Source organism: Mesoplodon densirostris, chromosome 2 (assembly GCF_025265405.1).
Source record: "Mesoplodon densirostris isolate mMesDen1 chromosome 2, mMesDen1 primary haplotype, whole genome shotgun sequence".
Classification (NCBI taxonomy): Eukaryota; Metazoa; Chordata; class Mammalia; order Artiodactyla; family Ziphiidae; genus Mesoplodon; species Mesoplodon densirostris.
Window position 1 is genome coordinate 47,771,690 of NC_082662.1, and position 19,467 is coordinate 47,791,156.

At 43.5% G+C, this 19,467-nt stretch overlaps 1 pseudogene; it reads left to right on the forward strand.

The window, feature by feature from the left end:
• Positions 1 to 289: 289 nt before the first annotated feature.
• Positions 290 to 19,467, forward strand: part of LOC132502975 (small ribosomal subunit protein uS8-like) — a 29,437-nt pseudogene continuing 10,259 nt past the window's right edge.

Here is a 19,467-nt window from a genome sequence, read left to right on the forward strand (position 1 = left end):
CATTATACTTAATGGTGAAAAACCAAATGCTTTTCCCCTAAGATTAGGAAAAAGGCAAGTATGCTCACTCTTACCACTCTCATTCAGCATACTACCAGAAATTCTAGCCAGCACAATAAAGCAAGAAAAAGAAATAAATGTCATATATATTTGAAAGGAAGAAAAAAAACTGTCTTGATTTGCAGACAATATGATTGTCTATGTAGACAGGCCCAAGGAATCTACAAAAAAAATTTCTCAAAACAAAACAAAAAAGTCCTAGCTCTCTCGGCCACCTTTCCATGCTGCCATAATGCTGTGAATGAATGTCCTGACTGATGCTCTCAAGAGCATCAACAGTGCCTAAAAGAGAGGCAAATGACAGGTTCTTATTAGGCCATGCTCCAAAGTCACCAACTGGTTTCTAACTGTGATGATGAAGCATGGTTACATTGGTGAATTTGAAATCATCGATGATCACAGGGCTGGGAAAATTGTTGTGAACCTTACAGGCAGGCTAAATAAGTGCAGAATGATCAGCCTCAGATTTGATGTGCAACTCAAAGATCTAGAAAAATGGCAGAATAAACTGCCCCTGTCCCATCAGTTTGGTTTCATTGTACTGACAACCTCAGCTGGCATCAGGAACCAAGAAGAAGCAAGATGAAAACACATAGCAGGGAAAATCCTTGGATTCTTTTTCCAGGGATGTAATACATACATGCAAATAAAATGCCCCAGAGGAAAAAAGAAACATCTTAGAACAAATAAGTTCAACAAGGTAGCAGTTTACAAGATGAACACACCAGGAAAATCTACAAACAAAAAATATGTGGAAACTGAAATTAAACTAAAATTAAAAACACAATACCATTTACAATAGCTCCACAGAAAATTAAATACTTAGATATAAATCTGACAAAACACATACAGGATCTGTATGCTAAAAATTATAAAATGAAGATGAAAGAAAACAAAGAAGATCTAAACAAATGAGAGATATACCATTTCATTTATTATTCATTTAGTGTTCATTTATTGAAACTCAACATAGTAAAGATTTTAATTCTCCTCAAATTGATCTATAAGCTTCATGAAATTCCTATCAAAGTCCCAGCAAGCATTTTTTTTATATTAGAAAAGCTTATTTAAAAATTTGGGCCTCCCTGGTGGCGCAAGTGGTTGAGAGTCCGCCTGCCGATGCAGGGGATACGGGTTCGTGCCCCGGTCTGGGAGGATCCCATATGCCGCGGAGCGGCTGGGCCCGTGAGCCATGGCCGCTGAGCCTGCGCGTCCGGAGCCTGTGCTCCGCAACGGGGGAGGCCACAACAGTGAGAGGCCCGCATACCGCAAAAAAAAAAAAAAAAAAAAAAAAAAAATTTATGTCAAGCTAGAAGAACTAGAATAGCTAAAACAAGTTTGAAAAGGAAGAGTAGTAATGTCAGAGGAATCACTCTATTTGATGTTAAGTTTACTATATAGCTACAGTAGTGAAGACAGTGCACTACTGATAGAAAAACATATAGATCAATGGCACAAAATAGAGAACCCAGAAATAGACACACACAAATATGCCCAAGTGATTTTTGATAAAGTTGCAAACGCAGTTCAATGGAAGAAGGCTAGCCTTTTCAACAAATGGTGCTAGGGCAATTGGACACCCTTAAGCAAAAAATAAATTAAAAAATAAAATAAAAATAGGGCTTCCCTGGTGGTGCAGTGGTTGAGAATCCACCTGCCGATGCAGGGGACACGGGTTCTTGCCCTGGTCCGGGAAGATCCCACATGCCGTGGAGCGGCTGGGCTCATGAGCCATGGCCGCTGAGCCTGCGCGTCCGGGGCCTGTGCTCTGCAACGGGAGAGGCCAAAACAGTGCGAGGCCTGGGTACCACAAAAAATAAATAAATAAATAAAATAAAATAAAATAAAAATAAAATAACCTTGAGCTAATCCTTACAGAATTAACTCAAAATAGGTCCAAGATTTAAATGTAAACATAAAACCACAAAACTTTTAGATAAAACATAGAAAATCTTCAGGACTTAGGATGAAGTAAAGACTTCTTAGACTTCACACCAAAAGCACAATCCAAAAAAAAAACCGAAACCAAAAAAAAAAAAGAGAATATGATAAATTTGACTTCATTAGAATTAAATACTTTTACTCTGTGCAGACTTTGTTAAGAAGATGAAAAGATAAGCTACAGCTTGGGAGAAAATATTTGCAAATCACGTATCTAGCAAAGGGCTACGATCTAGAGCATACAAAGATCACTCAAAATTCAACAGTAAAAACAAACGATCCAGTTAGAAAATGGGCAGAAGACATGTAGAGACATTTCACTGAAGTACAGATGACAAATAAGCACATGAAAAGATGTTCAACATCATTAGCCATTAGGGAAATGTAAATTACAACCACAAATAAAATATCACTATATGTCTATCAGAATGGCAGAAATAAAAATTAGTGATAACACCAAATGCTGGTGAGGATACAGAAAAACTGGATCACTAATCATACATTGCTAGTGGGAACGTAAAAGGTACAGCCACTCTAGAAAACAGCAGTTTCTTTTAAAACCAAAAAATCACTTACAGTACAATGCAGCAGTCTCACTCCTGGGCATTTATTCCAGAGAAATGACCACTTATATTCATGTAAAAACCTGTACAAGAATGTTCATATTATTCATAATACCTAAACACTGGAAACAACCCAGATGACCTTCAATGGATGATAAACAGGGCATTTATTCCAGAGAAATGAAAACTTATGTTCATGTAAAAACCTGCACACGAATGTTCATATTATTCATAATAGCTAAACACTGGAAACAACCCAGATATCCTTCAATGGATGATAAACTATGGTACATACATACCATGGAATACTACTCTGCAATAAAAAGAAAGTATTGACATAAACAACCAGGTGGATGGATCTCAGGGAAATTATGCTGAGTCAAAAAAGCCAATTTCAAATGGTTACATACTGTTTGCTTCCATTTATATAATATTCTTGAACTGTTGTAAATATAGAGATGGAAAACAGATTAGTGGCTGCCAGGGATTAGGGCTTTGGGGGGAGGGAGAAGAGTGGCTACAAAGGAGTTACATGATGAAACAGTTCTGCATCTTCATTGTGGTGGTGGTAAGACTACTCCTGTTATAAAATTGCCTCGAACTATAGACACGCACACACACACACACACACACACACACACACAAGTACAACTATAGAACTGTTGAAATCTGGATAAGCTCTGTGGATGGCAGCAATGTCAATTTCATGGTGTCATTATTGTACTATATTACATATAGGTACTCTATATATTGTATGTATACAGTTATATAAGTTACTAACATAGGGTGAGGAGGGGTGAAGTTTCAGGAGACCTGTCTGTACAGTTTTATGCAATTCCTGTGAATCTATAATTATCTCAAAATAAAAAGTTAAAAAATGTAAATCAGATCATATCAGATCTCTTACTTAAAATCAGTAGGAGACTTACTAATCAGAATTAAAAGAAAATTCAAGTTCCTTCCCTTATGTCATCTTCTCCCTAACTATGTCTCTGACCTCATCTCACTCTCCATCTTATTAGTAAAGCTAAAGCCATGCACATCTTCTTTTGCATACTCTGTGCTCTTTCACATGCCCAAGATGTTTCGCTTGTTTCCTTCCTGGAAAGCTCCTCACATATCTCATCTGCATGTCTTATCATTCAGACTCACCTCAATGTCACCTCCTTAGAGAACCTTCCCTTTGCCCCCAGTCTAACGCATCCCCCTCCACTCTGTTACTCTCCGTGACATTACACAGTTCATTCCTTCCTAGCACCTGCCATTATCTGAATTTACCTTTGATCTTTGTTTATCAACTGTCTTCCTCCTTTGGAATGTAAACTCTATTAGAACTGGGGTCATGCTGTCCTATCTCTAGCAGTTTAGACAGTGTCTGGTCCTCAACTCCAAGGGACTTCCTCCCTACACACACACACACACACACACACACACACACACACACACACACACAATGAACAGCATTCCTCTTGCCCTTCAGGTTCTGAACAACTTCAAGAAATATAATGAAAGGGTAAAGACAGAAGTGAAAATATCACCTGTATTACCAGTAGGGGCTAATTTGGAAGCGTAGGCTAGGCAAAGCTAACTGGTTGTGGAATTAGGCAGCCTTACCCATTGGGTCCCAGCCAACTCTGGGCTGGATTAAGCCCTCCTTCTCCGGCACATGGAACATAAATGCATGCTAAATATTTTGTGAATGAAAGAGGGAAGAAATAAAGGCTGTGACAAATCTCTGAGTCCTCTCTTGTATTGGGTTTGGGAGTAAGGCACAGAGGCCTGCTGATTTAAGGATACCGGGCCCAGATGGAGGATATAGTGAAGGTTAGAGACACAGGTAGGAGGCAGCCCGTAGAAAATCTCACATGCCAAGGCATTAGGAAGCTGTTCAAAAGGAAGTTGGGGGTGATGGTACTTCTTTTTATCCAATTCCATCAGCTCATTTACTTTGGTGCTATTTTCATTATTTGGAGGGGGAGGTGTGAGTGATTGCTTTTCCTATGACTAAGCTCACATCAGTACTCGACACAGGTACAGTATTAAGCAATCCATCAGCCTTAATAGAGTTTATGTCTTTCCCATAACTCTCTTGTCTCAAAAATAATAAAAGCACGCCTAACATGCCTACTTGTCAGCTACTATAAGGTGCCACATTAATTGGAAGTGGAATTTAAAAAAAGGTGACTCATGAGTTCCAAACCATCACCACAGTATTTCCTTTAATGGAAAAATGAAAGTTTTGGGGAGCCAGATAGATATATTGTCTGGAGCAGTCTGGCTACAGTCATGAATAAGAGATTTTAAAAAGGTGAGTGTGAGCAGCATCAGAGGAAAGGAATACAGGATATTCAAAAGTATGAAGGATAAATAATACAGCAAACTTGAAAAAGAAAACGTTTAAGAAAGATGAAATGATGGTGGCGCAGTGGTTAAGAATCCTCCTGCCAATGCAGGGGATACGGATTCGAGCTCTTGTCCGGGAAGATCCCACATGCCACAGAGCAACTAAGCCCGTGCGCCACAACTACTGAGCCTGCGCTCTAGAGCCCACGAGCCACAACTACTGAAGCCTGCGTGCCACAACTACTGAAGCCTGCACGCCCTAGAGCCTGTGCTCTGCAACAAGAGAAGCCACTACAGTCAGAAGCCCGTGCACTGCAATGGAGTAGCTCCCACTTGCCACAACTAGAGAAAGCCCGCGCGCAGCAACGAAGACCCAACGCAGCCAAAAATAAATAAGTAAAATAGGACTTCCCTGGTGGCGCAGTGGTTGAGAGTCCGCCTGCCGATGCAGAGGACACGGGTTCATGCCCCGGTCGGGAAGATCCCACATGCCGCAGAGCGGCTGGGCCCGTGAGCCATGGCCGCTGAGCCGGCGCGTCCGGAGTCAGTGCTCCGCGACGGGAGAGGCCAAAACAGTAAGAGGCCCACATACCGCAAAACTAACTAACTAAATAAATAAAATAAAATAATTAATTAATTAAATAAAAAAAAGAACAAGATGATGCTAATATTAAAAAAAAAAGATGAAATGATGTCTCTATTCTGAACCACCATCATCATCAAATAGCCACAATGTGTGTTGGACACACATCCAACTTTCTCTTGACAGTTTCCCCATTATTTCTCCAGATATGTATGTGTAAAGATAAATTTAAAAATATAATACATATATTTCTATTTTCCAGTTTGTCCTGTACCTACTGAGCAAGCTTAAGCCCATGTGTATGCTCTGCTCTGTCAAATGCTTCCATGTGTATGTGTGTGTGTGTGTGTTTATACACTGGGGAAATAGGAGTGAGAGGTGCTGTGTGTAAAAACAAGATATACTGTGTTTTGGTGTCATTTTAGGATTTTAAAGAGTTGTAATGGGTCACTAACAGCTTGGGGTACTAGTTTTTCTCCTTGTTTTCCTGTGGAAGAAGAGTTCCAGAGCCCCAGAGTAGCATGAAAGGAGGGAAGGGGAGGGGAAACACAGATTTTTACTTACTTCACAATTTTGCTTAATGCCTGTTTATAAAAACCAATCCTTTGAAAATGAACAGACCTCTCCACGTTAATCAATGTTGCTCAGTGTTGCAGAAAAAAAATCTAAATCAACTAATATTTGAAAATGTCTTTTAGTCAGAACTTTACCCATATTAGTGAAAACCACAAGTGGCACCCTGTAACTCACAAGAAAGAGTTTTTGAGACAGATTTGGGGAATACATTTCTGTAAATAAGGAAGGTGGACTACTTTCTGGACAGGGGCTTAAACTTTTCTCGTGTTTGTTATGGCTTGATACATATCGCCATTTGATTTTCCAACTGTTTATCCCTTGCCCCAAGGTGTGTCAGTCAGGGTCCTGGCAGGAAGCAGAAGTACACTCAGGTGGAATTCACGAGAATTGGACAAAGGGACGATTTACAGAGGTAAGGGCAGGTTAAGGCACCACGGGGCTAGCCTCAGGGTGATGGTCTCTGCCATCCCTTGGGGCCCGTGGGAGCTGGTGTCTTGAGCGAGGGGATCCCCAGCAGGGGCTGAGGCTGTGGAGGGATGCAACCATTCCAGAACCATGTGCGGATCACAGAGGGATGGAGAAATATATTGACTTCACATTCCTTTAGCTCTCTACCTCCCTCTAGTACCTCCCATTCATACCTCCACGAACCCACCTATCCAGTGGGCAAGGGAGCCCAAGGGCTATGGTCCACGGCAACTAGTTCCTTGGCACACAGAGCAGGCACAGGAGGAAGGCGAGGGTACCCAGTGGTGGCAAAAAGAGGGAAGTGTGCCAATTCATAACATTGTGCTTCAATTCCAGGTGAAAGAAAAATTTGATGCAGCAGATTCTCTCTGGATAGGACCATTCAGGAGGGAGGGTGAGATAAGAAACTTTATAGTTTTTTTTTTTTCTCATAAAAAACAATGCAGTTGCCCAGACCTGGACTATTCGAGGAGTGAAAGAAGGAAGAGAAGATAGCACATTCTAGACTGGTCTCCAGAGGCAGCAGGCAGCCCAGATTTGAAGCAACTACCCTATATTTGGGATGATTTATGCCCCTTCATGCCAAAGTGTTGCTCCATTTTGCCTGGAATTCAGGCAACGTTTGATTTAAGAGGCCTGGGTTCTCTGAGAAATTGTCTTGGCCAAAGAAGTGCTGACCTAGCTCACCAGGTCTTCAATCCCTGAGGTCAAGCCTTGTGGCATCCTCCTCCTGGGTTGCTCCTGGCAGAGCCTGATGGACTCATGTTACTGTCACTGTGTGCTGGTCAGAAGTCATACTGTTTAAAGACAGGGATTATCTTGCCACCAGGGCTAGCTACATGGCTGAAGTTAGAGTTCTTACAAGTGGCTGAGATTTGATGGAACGTGAAAAGTCCCTTCTGAACTCCAGTGTTCTCCTTCAGAGGTCCTCTTTCTATCTTGTTGTTGTTTACTTGTTCGTTCATTCAATAAGTATTTATTGAGTTCAATGGGTCAGGCAGAGCTACTATATCTTTCAATTCTAGGATATCCTGCAATGCCATAGTCCTGTTTCGCAGGGGTATAAAGATGAGTAAAATATAGAACTACAACGTACAACATACAAATTTAGGAAATGCAGTGAGTGGGAGAAACGGGTGATAAATCACACTGCAACATTGGGAGTACTGCAAAAGATACCAATCAAGAGTTGGAGACACAGGACAGAGCAGTGAATTCTGCCTGGGACAGTGTAATGACCTAGGAAGTCCCACATCATCTATTACTTGGGTTAAGTCATCAAACACCCATATAAAAACATCAATATTTCCTGGGAGATGGGTGATAACTTTACCCATTAACAATTTTCAAGTCCATATTATAGAACATGATCAACTTCTTTCTTCCTAGGTATGCTTCTCCTCAGCATTTAAGGTTGCTCAAGACTTGTACCTCCTAAAGAATTCCCCCTGGAGTCCACTTCCCCATGTGGGAAGTGTCCCCGTGTGGGAAGCTCCATGTCTCCTCTTCCCCTGTGTAGTAAGATTTCACACAAGAACTGTTTTCTTTCTTGCCGTCATCATTTTCTTACCTCCTAGTCACTCCTCATCTCCCAACTCACTTCATCCTGGCTTCCAGTCCAGCCGCCATCAAAATGACCCTCCCTAAGATTAACAATGGCCTCCACATTGCTTGAGCCAATTGGCAACCTTTCAATCTTCAGCTTACCTGACCTCTCAGCAGCATTTGATGCTATGGACACCAGCTCCACTTGTTAACTTGGCATTTTGTGAAACATTCTCCTGGTTTTTCTCCTTTTTAAAAAAAATAGGCTTTATTTTTTAGAGCAGTTTTAGGTTCACAGTCGTACTGAACACAAGAGATTTCCCATATACCCTTTTGCCGCTGCATCGCACAGCCTCCCCCATTATCAACATCTTGCACTGTAGTGGTACCTTTGTCATAACTGATGAACCTACATTGACACATCATTATCACCCGAAGTCCATAGTTTACATTAAGCTTCACCCTTGGTGTTGTACATTTTATGAATTTGGACAAATGTATGATGACATGTATCTACCATTATTGTACACGGTAGTTGCATTGCCCTAAAAACCCTCTGTGCTCTGCCTTTTCATTGCTCTGGGGCCTGATTTTTGGGAAGTTCAGGGATTCTAATTCAGAAACAGAATGACAAAATGTCTGATTCCAAAGCTCGAAGCCCCTAGTAATTATGTGCTGTTGTTTTGTCAATAAATACTTCCTGGTCAGTAGCCAGGTCAAGGAATTTCAGGCATACTTGTTTGAATATGGGCTTTCGAAATCTCAGTGTTTTTTCTCCTCCTTTGGCTACCCCTTCTTAGTATTGTTTGCTGGATCACCCTCCCCTCTCTGATCTTCAAACGGTGCAATCCTTAAGGTCTTTTCCTAAGCCTCTTTCTCTTATCCCTCTGTACTCTCTCCCCAAGTGAACTCATCTGCACTCATGGCTTCATTGATCATCTATATAATAATAACACTGAAAAGTATATCTTAGCCATATCCTCTCTCCTGAGCCTCAGATCCATATATTTTGACATTTCCATTGAGATGTCTAAAAGGTATTGCAACTTCAGTTTATTTCAAACCAAACTTACAGTGTCCTGGGTCAAAACGGGCCTTTTTACAGTGTGTATTCTGGCAAATAGCTCCACTATCTACCCAGAAATGCAGCATCATTCTTAATATCCTCTCGCCAGTCTCCCCAGCCACCAAGTTCTGCGGATTTTTCTCGAATCTCTCTCCAGTCTGATCACATCGCTCCTTCTCCAACGCTACCATCAGTTCTCCCTTGAACCATGGCAATGGACTGCTAATTTGTTTGCATATGTTCACTGTCGTCTCTTCTCCAATTCATTCTCCACAGGGCAGCCACAGCCATCTTTTCAAAATACAGCATGACCTGCGTCTTTCCTCTGCTTAAAATCATTCAGCGGCTGCCTGCTGCCCTGAGCAAAATCCTTAACAAGGCCTAAGGCCCTGAATGACCCAGCTCTATCCTCCCACATCTCAGCCCAGCTCTTTTCACTCTACCCCTTGCTCTGACACACTGGCTTTCTTTTGTGCTGCCCATTTTTGTGCTTCTGTTTCAGGACGTGTGGACTGCTAATTCTTCTCCCTAGAATTCTCCCTCCCCTCTTTTCACCAAATGAACTTAACAGATTTTCAATCTCATTTCAAACACTACCTTCTCAGGGAGTTTTTCTTGAATTCTAGACTAGATAAGATCCCTCCATTATATGCAGTCATAACAGCTTATGCTTATAGTAAGTTTGTAATTACATGCTTGCCTGATTATTTGATTCATACCTGTCTTTCCCTCTGTACCGTAATACTCGTGATATCTGAGTCCATTTCTGCTTTCTCACTATGGGAACCCTAGTGCTTAGGGTAATGTCGGGCACATGGTAGGTACTCAGTAAATATGTTTTGGAAGAAGGGAGACTTTGTAACCTGGAAGGGCTCAGGGGGAAAGTGACCAAGGGCAGGTGGGTTATGACATTTGGAATGACTCGGGAAAGACGTAGACCATTAGGTGGGTGGGCCATGACAGTGGTGACCTCTGGGCAGGAAGGAATGGAAAGGGCCTGTCAGGGACAGAGGGCATGTCCACAGGTGCCCTCTGAGCCTCTGTAAGGCTGCGCCTTGTGGGAGCAAGTGCCCAAACTCTGCCAGGAGACCTGCTTGTGAGGCCTGGATTTGATGCTAACTAGCTGTGTGTTTTCCCCTCTCATTCTTAATTTCATCTGTAAGATAACAGAGTTGGATTATTATAGCAGTCAGGGCTCTTAGCTGCAAAGAACAAATATTGCCTCTGGGCAATTTCAACAGAAAATGAACTGACTGAAGGGCTGTTGGCCAGCTCACAGGATTCCTAGGAAGCTTGAAGAACCAGACAGAGAGAACTGGTAAGAACAGGGAAGACGGAACGGGCAGAACCAAGACCAGCATCTCAGTGAGGGGCCAGACTCCCTCGAAGCCAGCACAACTACCCTCCGTGCCATTGAATGCTGAGCGACATGCCCCTGCCAGGAGTGGGCAAGGGACACCCCTGTTGGCACCACTGGCTGTGCTGCCCTTGGGAACTGGATGTTGCTGCCTTTGCTGTTACTCTCGGAGAGAATGCTCTGCTTTCTTTCCTTTGTGTCATTAGTTTCTGACTCAAAAACCTGAGCAGGTGCATCTGACATTCTGAGCTCGGTGTGTGGGGGCAGGTGTGGGGATGGAGGCGGGGGCCCACTACGGCAGACTGGAAAACAGCTTCCTAGAGAGGGAGGCAGGCTCTGTTGGCCATCAACCCTCTTGAAATGGAGAGTTCCCCAGGGGAGGAATCAGAGGGTTCAGATCCCGGGCAGCCAATCAAATCGAATGTCCAGTACTAGGCAGTCTCGACGGTCCCTCCAATGCTAACAATCCATGCGTCCACCAGCAAAATGAGAATGGATCCAGTCATCACCTCACACCCCTTTCCATTAACCTCAGCAACATAGAAAAGCTACGACACCATCGTTTTGCCTCAGAAGACTTTGGTATTACAACTCCTTACTTATAGGTACTTTGGAGACTACTCTCTGTGTCCTTGTCTTACGTGTTTATTTGAGCCACTGAAGCCAGCCTGTGTTTCCTGGTTCCACAGCCCTAAAAATAGGGCATTTTTGAGTAGCCTAATAACCTGTTCAGACTGCAGCAGGGCCTGTGCTGGTTTGTATTTTTAGCAGATGCTCTTTCTATTGGAGGATCTATTTTTAAACTAGCCAAATGTCAGTTCTCTCTCAACTGTCGATTTTCATTCTCAAAGACATGCTGGTTTGTTTGTTTGTTTGTTTGTTTTTCCTGGTAGAATTTACTCTACCATATAAAAGGCACATTTCAGTCATTAATGGTTCTTTTTGGACAGAAGTAACATTTTCTTGCCCATACTCTACAATATCTTTTTTTTTTTTTTTTAACTTGACTGAGAACTAGGAGAATCAATGCAAAGGGAATTCTGGAAGGAAAGGGTCCAGGATCTTGGAGTTGATTTATAGCACTTTCTTTTAATGCAGTTTCCACCATATCTGCTTCCTTAGGCAAGTAGCTTGTATTTAAAGTAGCCGAGCTGTGGGAACGAAGCAAGCTTTATAAAATCATTCAGTGTGAATAGCTGATTCCGGCTTAATTTGCTACCACTCCAAGGTAACATAGAGGTGTGAATGTAAAGTGACTTGACTGATGCTTTAAAAACCACCAGAGATCTTACACATCCAAATGAATGTGGAACTCCTCAAAGAGGCCCCTTTGGAAGGCATTGTACTTGGTCTGACAATGTGTTTTTGCTCAAAGCATTTTTGGAGTACCTTTTTCAGAACTACCTTCCCAGGCGTGGATCAGGCTCTGGAATGTCCTCAGTGATCGAAGCCGTATGTGCTTGGGGAACGTGGGGCATTCGCTTAGGAGAAGATGCTGTCCCATTCTGGTGGTGTGTGTGTGTGGGGGGCAGCGTAAGTGTGGTCATAGTGGAGCAGGTGTGAACTTTGGAGTGAGATGTTTCGGGTTCAGTTCCTCTCTCTTCCAGTTACGAACTTGGTCAAGCTGCTCAACGTCTTAGAGCACCAAATTCCTTCTCAACGTCTTAGAGCACCAAATTCCTTGTGTGCAAAATGAAAGAAATCCCACCTTCCTCGTGGGGTTGTTGTGAAGATTAAATGTATTAATGTGTGTAGAGTTTTGGTACCTGGTAAACATTCAAAAAGTGTTAATACGCTTCTTGACTACACAGTTCTTCTAACACACTTTGTCTCCAGCCAAATGAAGCTGCTTTGCTCTTCTGCTTTCAAGCCCCCCCTGTCTTTACTGATGTTCTTCCCCATCCCACCTCCCACCTATATTTCCCCCTCCTGCATCTCTGTGTGTCCAAATCCTGTTTCTCTTTAAGGTCTGGCTCTAATAAAAATAATACTAATGAAGAAAGACGTTAAGCAATTTGCTCAAGGTCTCACAACTCTCTTTTTAAAAAAATAAATTTATTTATTTATTTTTTACTTTTGGCAGCATTGGGTCTTTGTTGTGGTAGGCGGGCTTCTCATTGCAGTGGCTTCTCTTGTTGCAGAGCACGGGTTCTAGGCTCTCAGGCTTCAGTAGTTGTGGCATGCAGGCTCATTAGTTGTGGCTCACGGGCTCTGGTGCGCAGGCTCAGTAGCTGTGGCGCACGGGTTTAGTTGCTCCGCAGCATGTGGGATCTTCCCGGACCAGGGATCAAACCCGTGTCCTCTGCATTGGCAGGCGGATTCTTAACCACTGCGCCACCGGGGAAGCCCCGAGATGTACTTTTAAAGACAGCAATTCTCCTTGAGCACTATCCAAGGAAACAGTGTTTGCCTGCACTGGCAGGCAGATTCTTAACCACTGCATCACCAGGGAAGCCCCAGGGTCTCACAACTCTTATGTAAGTGCTAGAGCCAGGCTTTGGGTGCAGGCCATCAGACACTAGTGTCAACACTCTACAGTGTCTACACTACACTAGGCTACATTATACCCACGTGTATAAATGCCTCTTCCACCTTCTATATGAAGTTTTCCAGATCCCTCATTTAGAAACAGCCTCTTCTGCCTTTGAATCACATATACTCCATTTACAAAGCTTTTCTTATGAAACATTAACTTTCCACATGGTATGATGATCATTTTGGTGATTAGTCTTACTGCCCTGCAAAATTGAGTGCTCAGTAAGTGTTATTTTTTCCATAGTCTCTTCTTAATATCTTGCATAATTTGTTGTAGGTGCTCAAGAATGTTTGTTGAGTCAATCGTTTAAAAAAATGTAAATCTTGGGGCTTCTCTGGTGGCGCAGTGGCTGAGAGTCCGCCTGCTGATGCAGGGGACACGGGTTCGTGCCCCGGTCCGGGAAGATCCCACATGCCGCAGAGCGGCTAGTCCCGTGAGCCCTGGCCGCTGAGCCTGCGCGTCCGGAGCCTGTGCTCTGCAACGGGAGAGGCCACAACAGTGAGAGGCCCACGTACTGCAAAAAAAAAAAAAAAAAAGTAAATCTGATCATGTTTCTCTGCTTAAAATGTTTCATTTACTTTAGGGTAAAAATGAAAATGTTCAGTGCAGCCAGAAGGTCCTGAGGGCCTGGTCTGCCGCCTCATGCCTCACCTGGAACCACTCTTGCCCTGGCTCTCTGCTGTCCAGCTCACAGTGCCTTTCTGTTTACTCTTCACCCGCCCTCCTCCCTGAGGACCTTTTCACTTGCTTTTCCTTTATCTGGAAGGTTGGATTCTCTTTCCCAGCCTTGCCTTTGGCTTGGTCATGACTATTCTGATGACTTACCCTTGTTACTTTGCCTCTAGGTACGTTGGAGAAGCACCCCTCTGGCCTGCTTGGGAATGGATGTGTTACATCCTGGCCCAGCCTGTCCAGCCCTGTGACAGGGGACCTACCTGGTGGCCCTGGCTCTGTCCTCACTCTGCTGGTGGGAGTGCCAGGCTGGGTGATACTTGGGGATGAGGGCCTGACCTCTGCAGTGGCCTCTGGGGCAACAGAGGCTGCTTGTCCAGTGCAGCTTGCCTTGTCACTGAGGAGGAGAGCTCTGACTCCAGGCCAGAGATTGATCCTGGCAGTGGCATTCTCTGAAGGCAACTGTACCCTTCATCTCCCCTTGGTTCATACATTCTGACTGCCAGCAGGCCTGGCTCAGAGCCATCTTGGCAAAGAGGAATTTTTAGAGCCTGATTGGTTTCATTTTGCTGTCTTCCCAGATTCCTATCCTTGGGCAGAAATAGTCTCCAAATAGCTTTTGTACTAAGGGTGATACAAGGGGGGAAGCATTCAGGGGAGGAAAGAGATCACAGCAAGGACATCTAAGCTGGAAATAGGTTACTTCCTCATTTAATAATAATCTATTATTTTTATAATAATAGGTAACATTTATTAAATACTTACTAGGCCCCAGGTACTGTACTAGGGATTTGTCCACATATTAGCTCATTTAATTTTTAAAATTATAGCCCTTTAAGTGGGGCTCTATTATTATTCCCACTTTATAGATTAGAAAGTTGAGGGTGAAGGAAGTTAAGAAACTTGCCCAAGGCGAGTAATAGCAGAGGTGGGCTTAAAGCTGAAGATAGGGGAGTTGAAATTTTTGCCTTGAGGATGATAATATGAAATTACATTATGATTTCCAGTGTAGGGGTCTAGCAAAGAATGATCATCAAAACAGTGGACTCCAGAGAGATCCAAGCATGATCCAGAATATTCCCTGCATGTTGACACATTAATGTTTACTTTATAGTTACTTATCCAGTTCACTGGGAAGCAGCCTGATGTGAAAGAGAGAACATGGAGTCATGTAGGAGTCACGTAGGCCTGGGTTTGAAACCAAATGCAGCCTCTTCTATCTGTACTGCCTCATACAGTTTATATAACCTCATTGTGACTCAGTTTTCTCATCTTTAAAAATGGTCATTGTGATTCATAACCCATAGGGCTGTGAAGATTAAGTCAGAAAACACAATACAGCTTTTTGTGCTATGCCTGGCATATAGATAGTGACCAATAAATGGTAGCTATTAACATGGCATGGATGTGAAGGGAAGCCACAGGTGATATTATTACTAGCCTCCCCTCCATAGTTCATTATTAGCTGATAAATTCCACTGTTGACATTTGAATTAAGATGTGCTGTCTCTGGGATGCCCAGTAGCAAAGAAAATACCTTAGGGGATTCCCTGGCCATCTGGTGGTTATGACTCTGCACTCCCAATACAGGGGGCATGGGTTCCATCTCTGGTTGGGGAACTAAGATCCCACATGCCGCACGGCGCAGCCTTAAAAAACAAAACAAAACAAACAGAAAAAACCTTAAAGAGAAAACATATTTAATCGTGATCAATCTCAATTATTGTCTTAATTAATAATTAAGCTATTTATTGTGCAAGCTGGAAAGTAAGCTTGTAACTTGCAAAAAAAAAAGCCTTAAATTAGTAATACAACAGCTGCCTCCATTTAATTAGGGTATATTATATGTTTGATGTCTTTTATTTTATTGTTAATCCTTGTGACTACCCTGTGGGGATAGTATTATTACCATTCTATCTATGACGCTTAGGAAGAGATTAAGCAACATGTCTGAAGCCACCTGAGAGTAAGTGACAAGGAAAGGATTCAAATAGAGGCCTAACTCCAATGGCCATGTTTTCCCCAATAAGCCTTGCTACTCTTGGGACTGGCAGTCCCACTTCTGAGAAAATGTCCTAAGTAAAAAATTTTAAAAAGAAAAGGTCAGCTGTTAAAACAAAACAAAAGCCCCCAAATTTTTATAGCTCATACTCATCACATAGCCCTATGGCCCCAGATTGGACAGTAAAGTGGCCAGCTGCCACACATTAACATAACAGAAAAAACTTCAGAAGACCAATACATGAGTCATGTCAACGGAGAACATCTGAAACTATATTTAGTAAAAAGGACAGAATGCAAAATAGTATACACGGAGTATACAAAGAGTATATACAAAGTATATAAATAGTATACAAAGAGTATACACACACTTCTCAAAGCTAGAGAAAATTGGTATCTGTATTCCAGTAGGGAAGAGGAGTATTCAGAGTTATGCAAATGATTAGCGTATGAAGCCTCTGTTGTATTTTGGGGTAGAGTAGTTTATAGTATTCAATTAAAAAAAAAGAAGGAGGGCTTCCCTGGTGGCGCAGTGGTTGAGAATCTGCCTGCCAGTGCAGGGGACACGGGTTCGAGCCCTGGTCTGGGACGATCCCACATGCGGCGGAGCAACTAGGCCCGTGAGCCACAACTACTGAGCCTGCACGTCTGGAGCCTGTGCTCTGCAACAAAAGAGGCCGCAACAGTGAGAGGCCTGTGCACTGTGATGAAGAGTGGCCCCCGCTCGCCACAACTAGAGAAAGCCTTCGCACAGAAACGAAGACCCAACACAGCCAAAAATAAATAAAATAAATTTAAAAAAAAGAAAGCATATTGAACAAGTTTAAAAAAAGGAGATAGGTTTTTAAAAGCTATCTAGTTTTAAGTTGTAAAACTAGCTTCTTGAAAACACTGAAACAAAAAGTGATGACTATCTTGAGAGGGGTTTGTTTATTATAGTGTTTCCTCACCTGGAATTTTAGGACTCCTAGGGATAGTGATAGAGGCGCTCCAAATCTGTGTTGTATTTCGCAGAACATGATGGAAATTATGTTTTTTTTTGTTTTTTTTTGCGGTACGCGGGCCTCTCACTGTTGTGGCCTCTCCCATTGTGGAGCACAGGCTCCAGAGGCGCAGGCTCAGCGGCCATGGCTCACGGGCCCAGCCGCTCAGCGGCATGTGGGATCTTCCTGGACTGGGGCACGAATCCGTGTCCCCTGTATCGGTAGGAGGACTCTCAACCACTGTGCCACCAGGGAAGCCCTAAAATTATGTATTTTAAAAGCACATTTAATCACGTTGGCAATAGTTAAGGATAGTTAAGTTTGGCTCTGTTATCAGCTCACCTGAATTTGAACCCCAGTCTTGTTACCTACTTGCTAAGTGATGCTGGACAAACTAATCTCTTCTGTTTCCTTGTCTGTAAAACTGGGTTAATAATAATGCCTACCTCAATGGGTTACTGCCCCAGCACATGGTAAGTTATTTGTAAACATTAGCTGTTATTAAACTATAAAGCTTCTTTGCTCTAATCTGGAGTTATATCAATTCAGCACTAATTTTATTATCTCAAGCAAATCAGAGATCTCCATTGACCATTATACAGCATTTGATTGCCAAAATATGGGAAAATGGGTGAAATGTGAGTAAATGCAGTTTGGTCAATAAAATCTTTCAAAATATGGGTGAGAGGGGAGAGGGAGAGAAGTGTCAGGGATCCTTGGTGATAAAATCTGAGGATGACTATACAAGATGGATGCATTTGATAAGGATGAGGGGAATGGGAGGCCTGAGCAGAGCACGGAGATGGAAAGCCACAGCCTCCTCAGGCTTTCCCAGAGTCAGAGGGAGATGGTCATGTTTTGTCGAGGCCTGACACGTCCTGAAGACAGATTGTTGTTCTCCTCTGCTCTCTGTGACAATGTTGGATTGCGACACCTGAACCCAAATCAGGACTTGCAGAGGTGAAGATGAAGGGGGTTGTGCAACCTGGGTACCAGCTGGGGCTCCCCATCCCTGGGAAGTCTGTGTAACCTTGACCTGAAGCCAAAATCCACGGCCTGTGACATCACAAGACTTCTGCATGGTTTCTCTCTGGTTCTGATCGCTTCCTCCACTTGCTGCTTTGTGCTGCTCTAAGTCAAAGCAGATGCAAAGCCTAGCCCTCCGACCAAGTTCCACAAACAATGCACAGACACTGATTCTTTCATGAACTTAGTAAAATGCTACTGACTATGGACAGGAGCAAGTATTCCAGGTCCGGGGCACATCCCAGACACAGCCTCTGCCTCCTCCCACTTTCCTTTCCTCCATTTTTCTGGTCTCTTTCCCTCTCCTCCTTCTGTCCTGCACATAAATTCCTCCCCTGTATCACATGGGAGAGACAAACCAACCCCAGCCCAAGCACTTACCACTGTATTTTGCCAACAAAGATAGTTTACCCATCTTAAGAGGAATTCTGGTCAAAATGTGTTCTCATTTACATTACGGTTATGAGTATTAGGTCAATAGAGCATTTGTGACTATCATTTTATGCAAAAGGAGTGCTTATTAATAATATAGAATTATAAAAATAGGAAAATACTTATAAATAGTGGTCTATCAGTGGAGGTTTTTTTTTTTGTTTTTTTTTGCGGTACGCGGGCCTCTCACTGTTGTGGCCTCTCTCGTTGTGGAGCACAGGCTCCGGACGCGCAGGCTCAGCGGCCATGGCTCACGGGCCCAGCCGCTCCGTGGCATGTGGAATCTTCCTGGACCGGGGCACAAACCCATGTCCCCTGTATCGGCAGGTAGACTCTCAACCACTACGCCACCGGGGAAGCCCTATCAGTGGAGTTTTGACATATCAGAACCCCAATGGTGGTAAAGAGTTGGGACTAACAGTAAGGGTAAGGGGAGCTCTTGGGCTGCACCTCACAGGCCTGCAAGCCCTGGACTTGCCCAGCCTCAAGCTGAAGAAAGAGCTGGAGTCAGCGACAGAGACACCAATTATTTAATAGATGGAGGATCTTACACCTCTGAAGCAAAAGAGTCCTGGTGTGACACCCCACCAGATGGCAGGCAGGACAGGGCAGCAAGGGGAGAGGGAGGTTACAAGTTATAGGGGGGATTGACATCTCATTGGTTAGCAGGGAATCCAGCAGAGGGACATGCACATCCCTCACTACCCCTTTGATGAGCTATCATAGATCTAAAGATTAGAATAATCACTAGCTGGGGCTGGGGGCAAGTATGTAAGCATTTACTGATTAGGCTCTATGATGAAGAGAGAAGGTCAATCATGGAGTAGGGTGTAGGTGAGGCAGGAAGGGTACTTCCTACAGGGGGAGGTATAGAGAGCAAGAGAACAGCCATCTTGGGTGGCCTGATCATACAGGAGCCATGGAGCCATTGAAGAATCTTACTAGGAGATTTATGCCATTAGACTTATGTCTTTCAGGAAGGCCACTCTAGTCACCCTAGGTGAAATGACAGGAAGGAGGCAAAAGTGGATTCAAGGAAACCACAGGCAGAAGACAAGAAGCTCTGGGATAAGGCATGGTTGATGGTAGTGGAATGGAGGGATGGACTCAGGAGGTTGAGCTTACAGAAGTAAGTGACCAATGGATGTGGGAAGTGGGGGTGAGGATCAAGAATTAGGGTAACCAGGGGGCTTCCCTGGTGGCGCAGTGGTTGAGAGTCCACCTGCCGATGCAGGGGACACGGGTTCGTGCCCCGGCCCGGGAAGATCCCACATGCTGCAGAATGGCTGGGCCCGTGAGCCATGGCTGCTGAGCC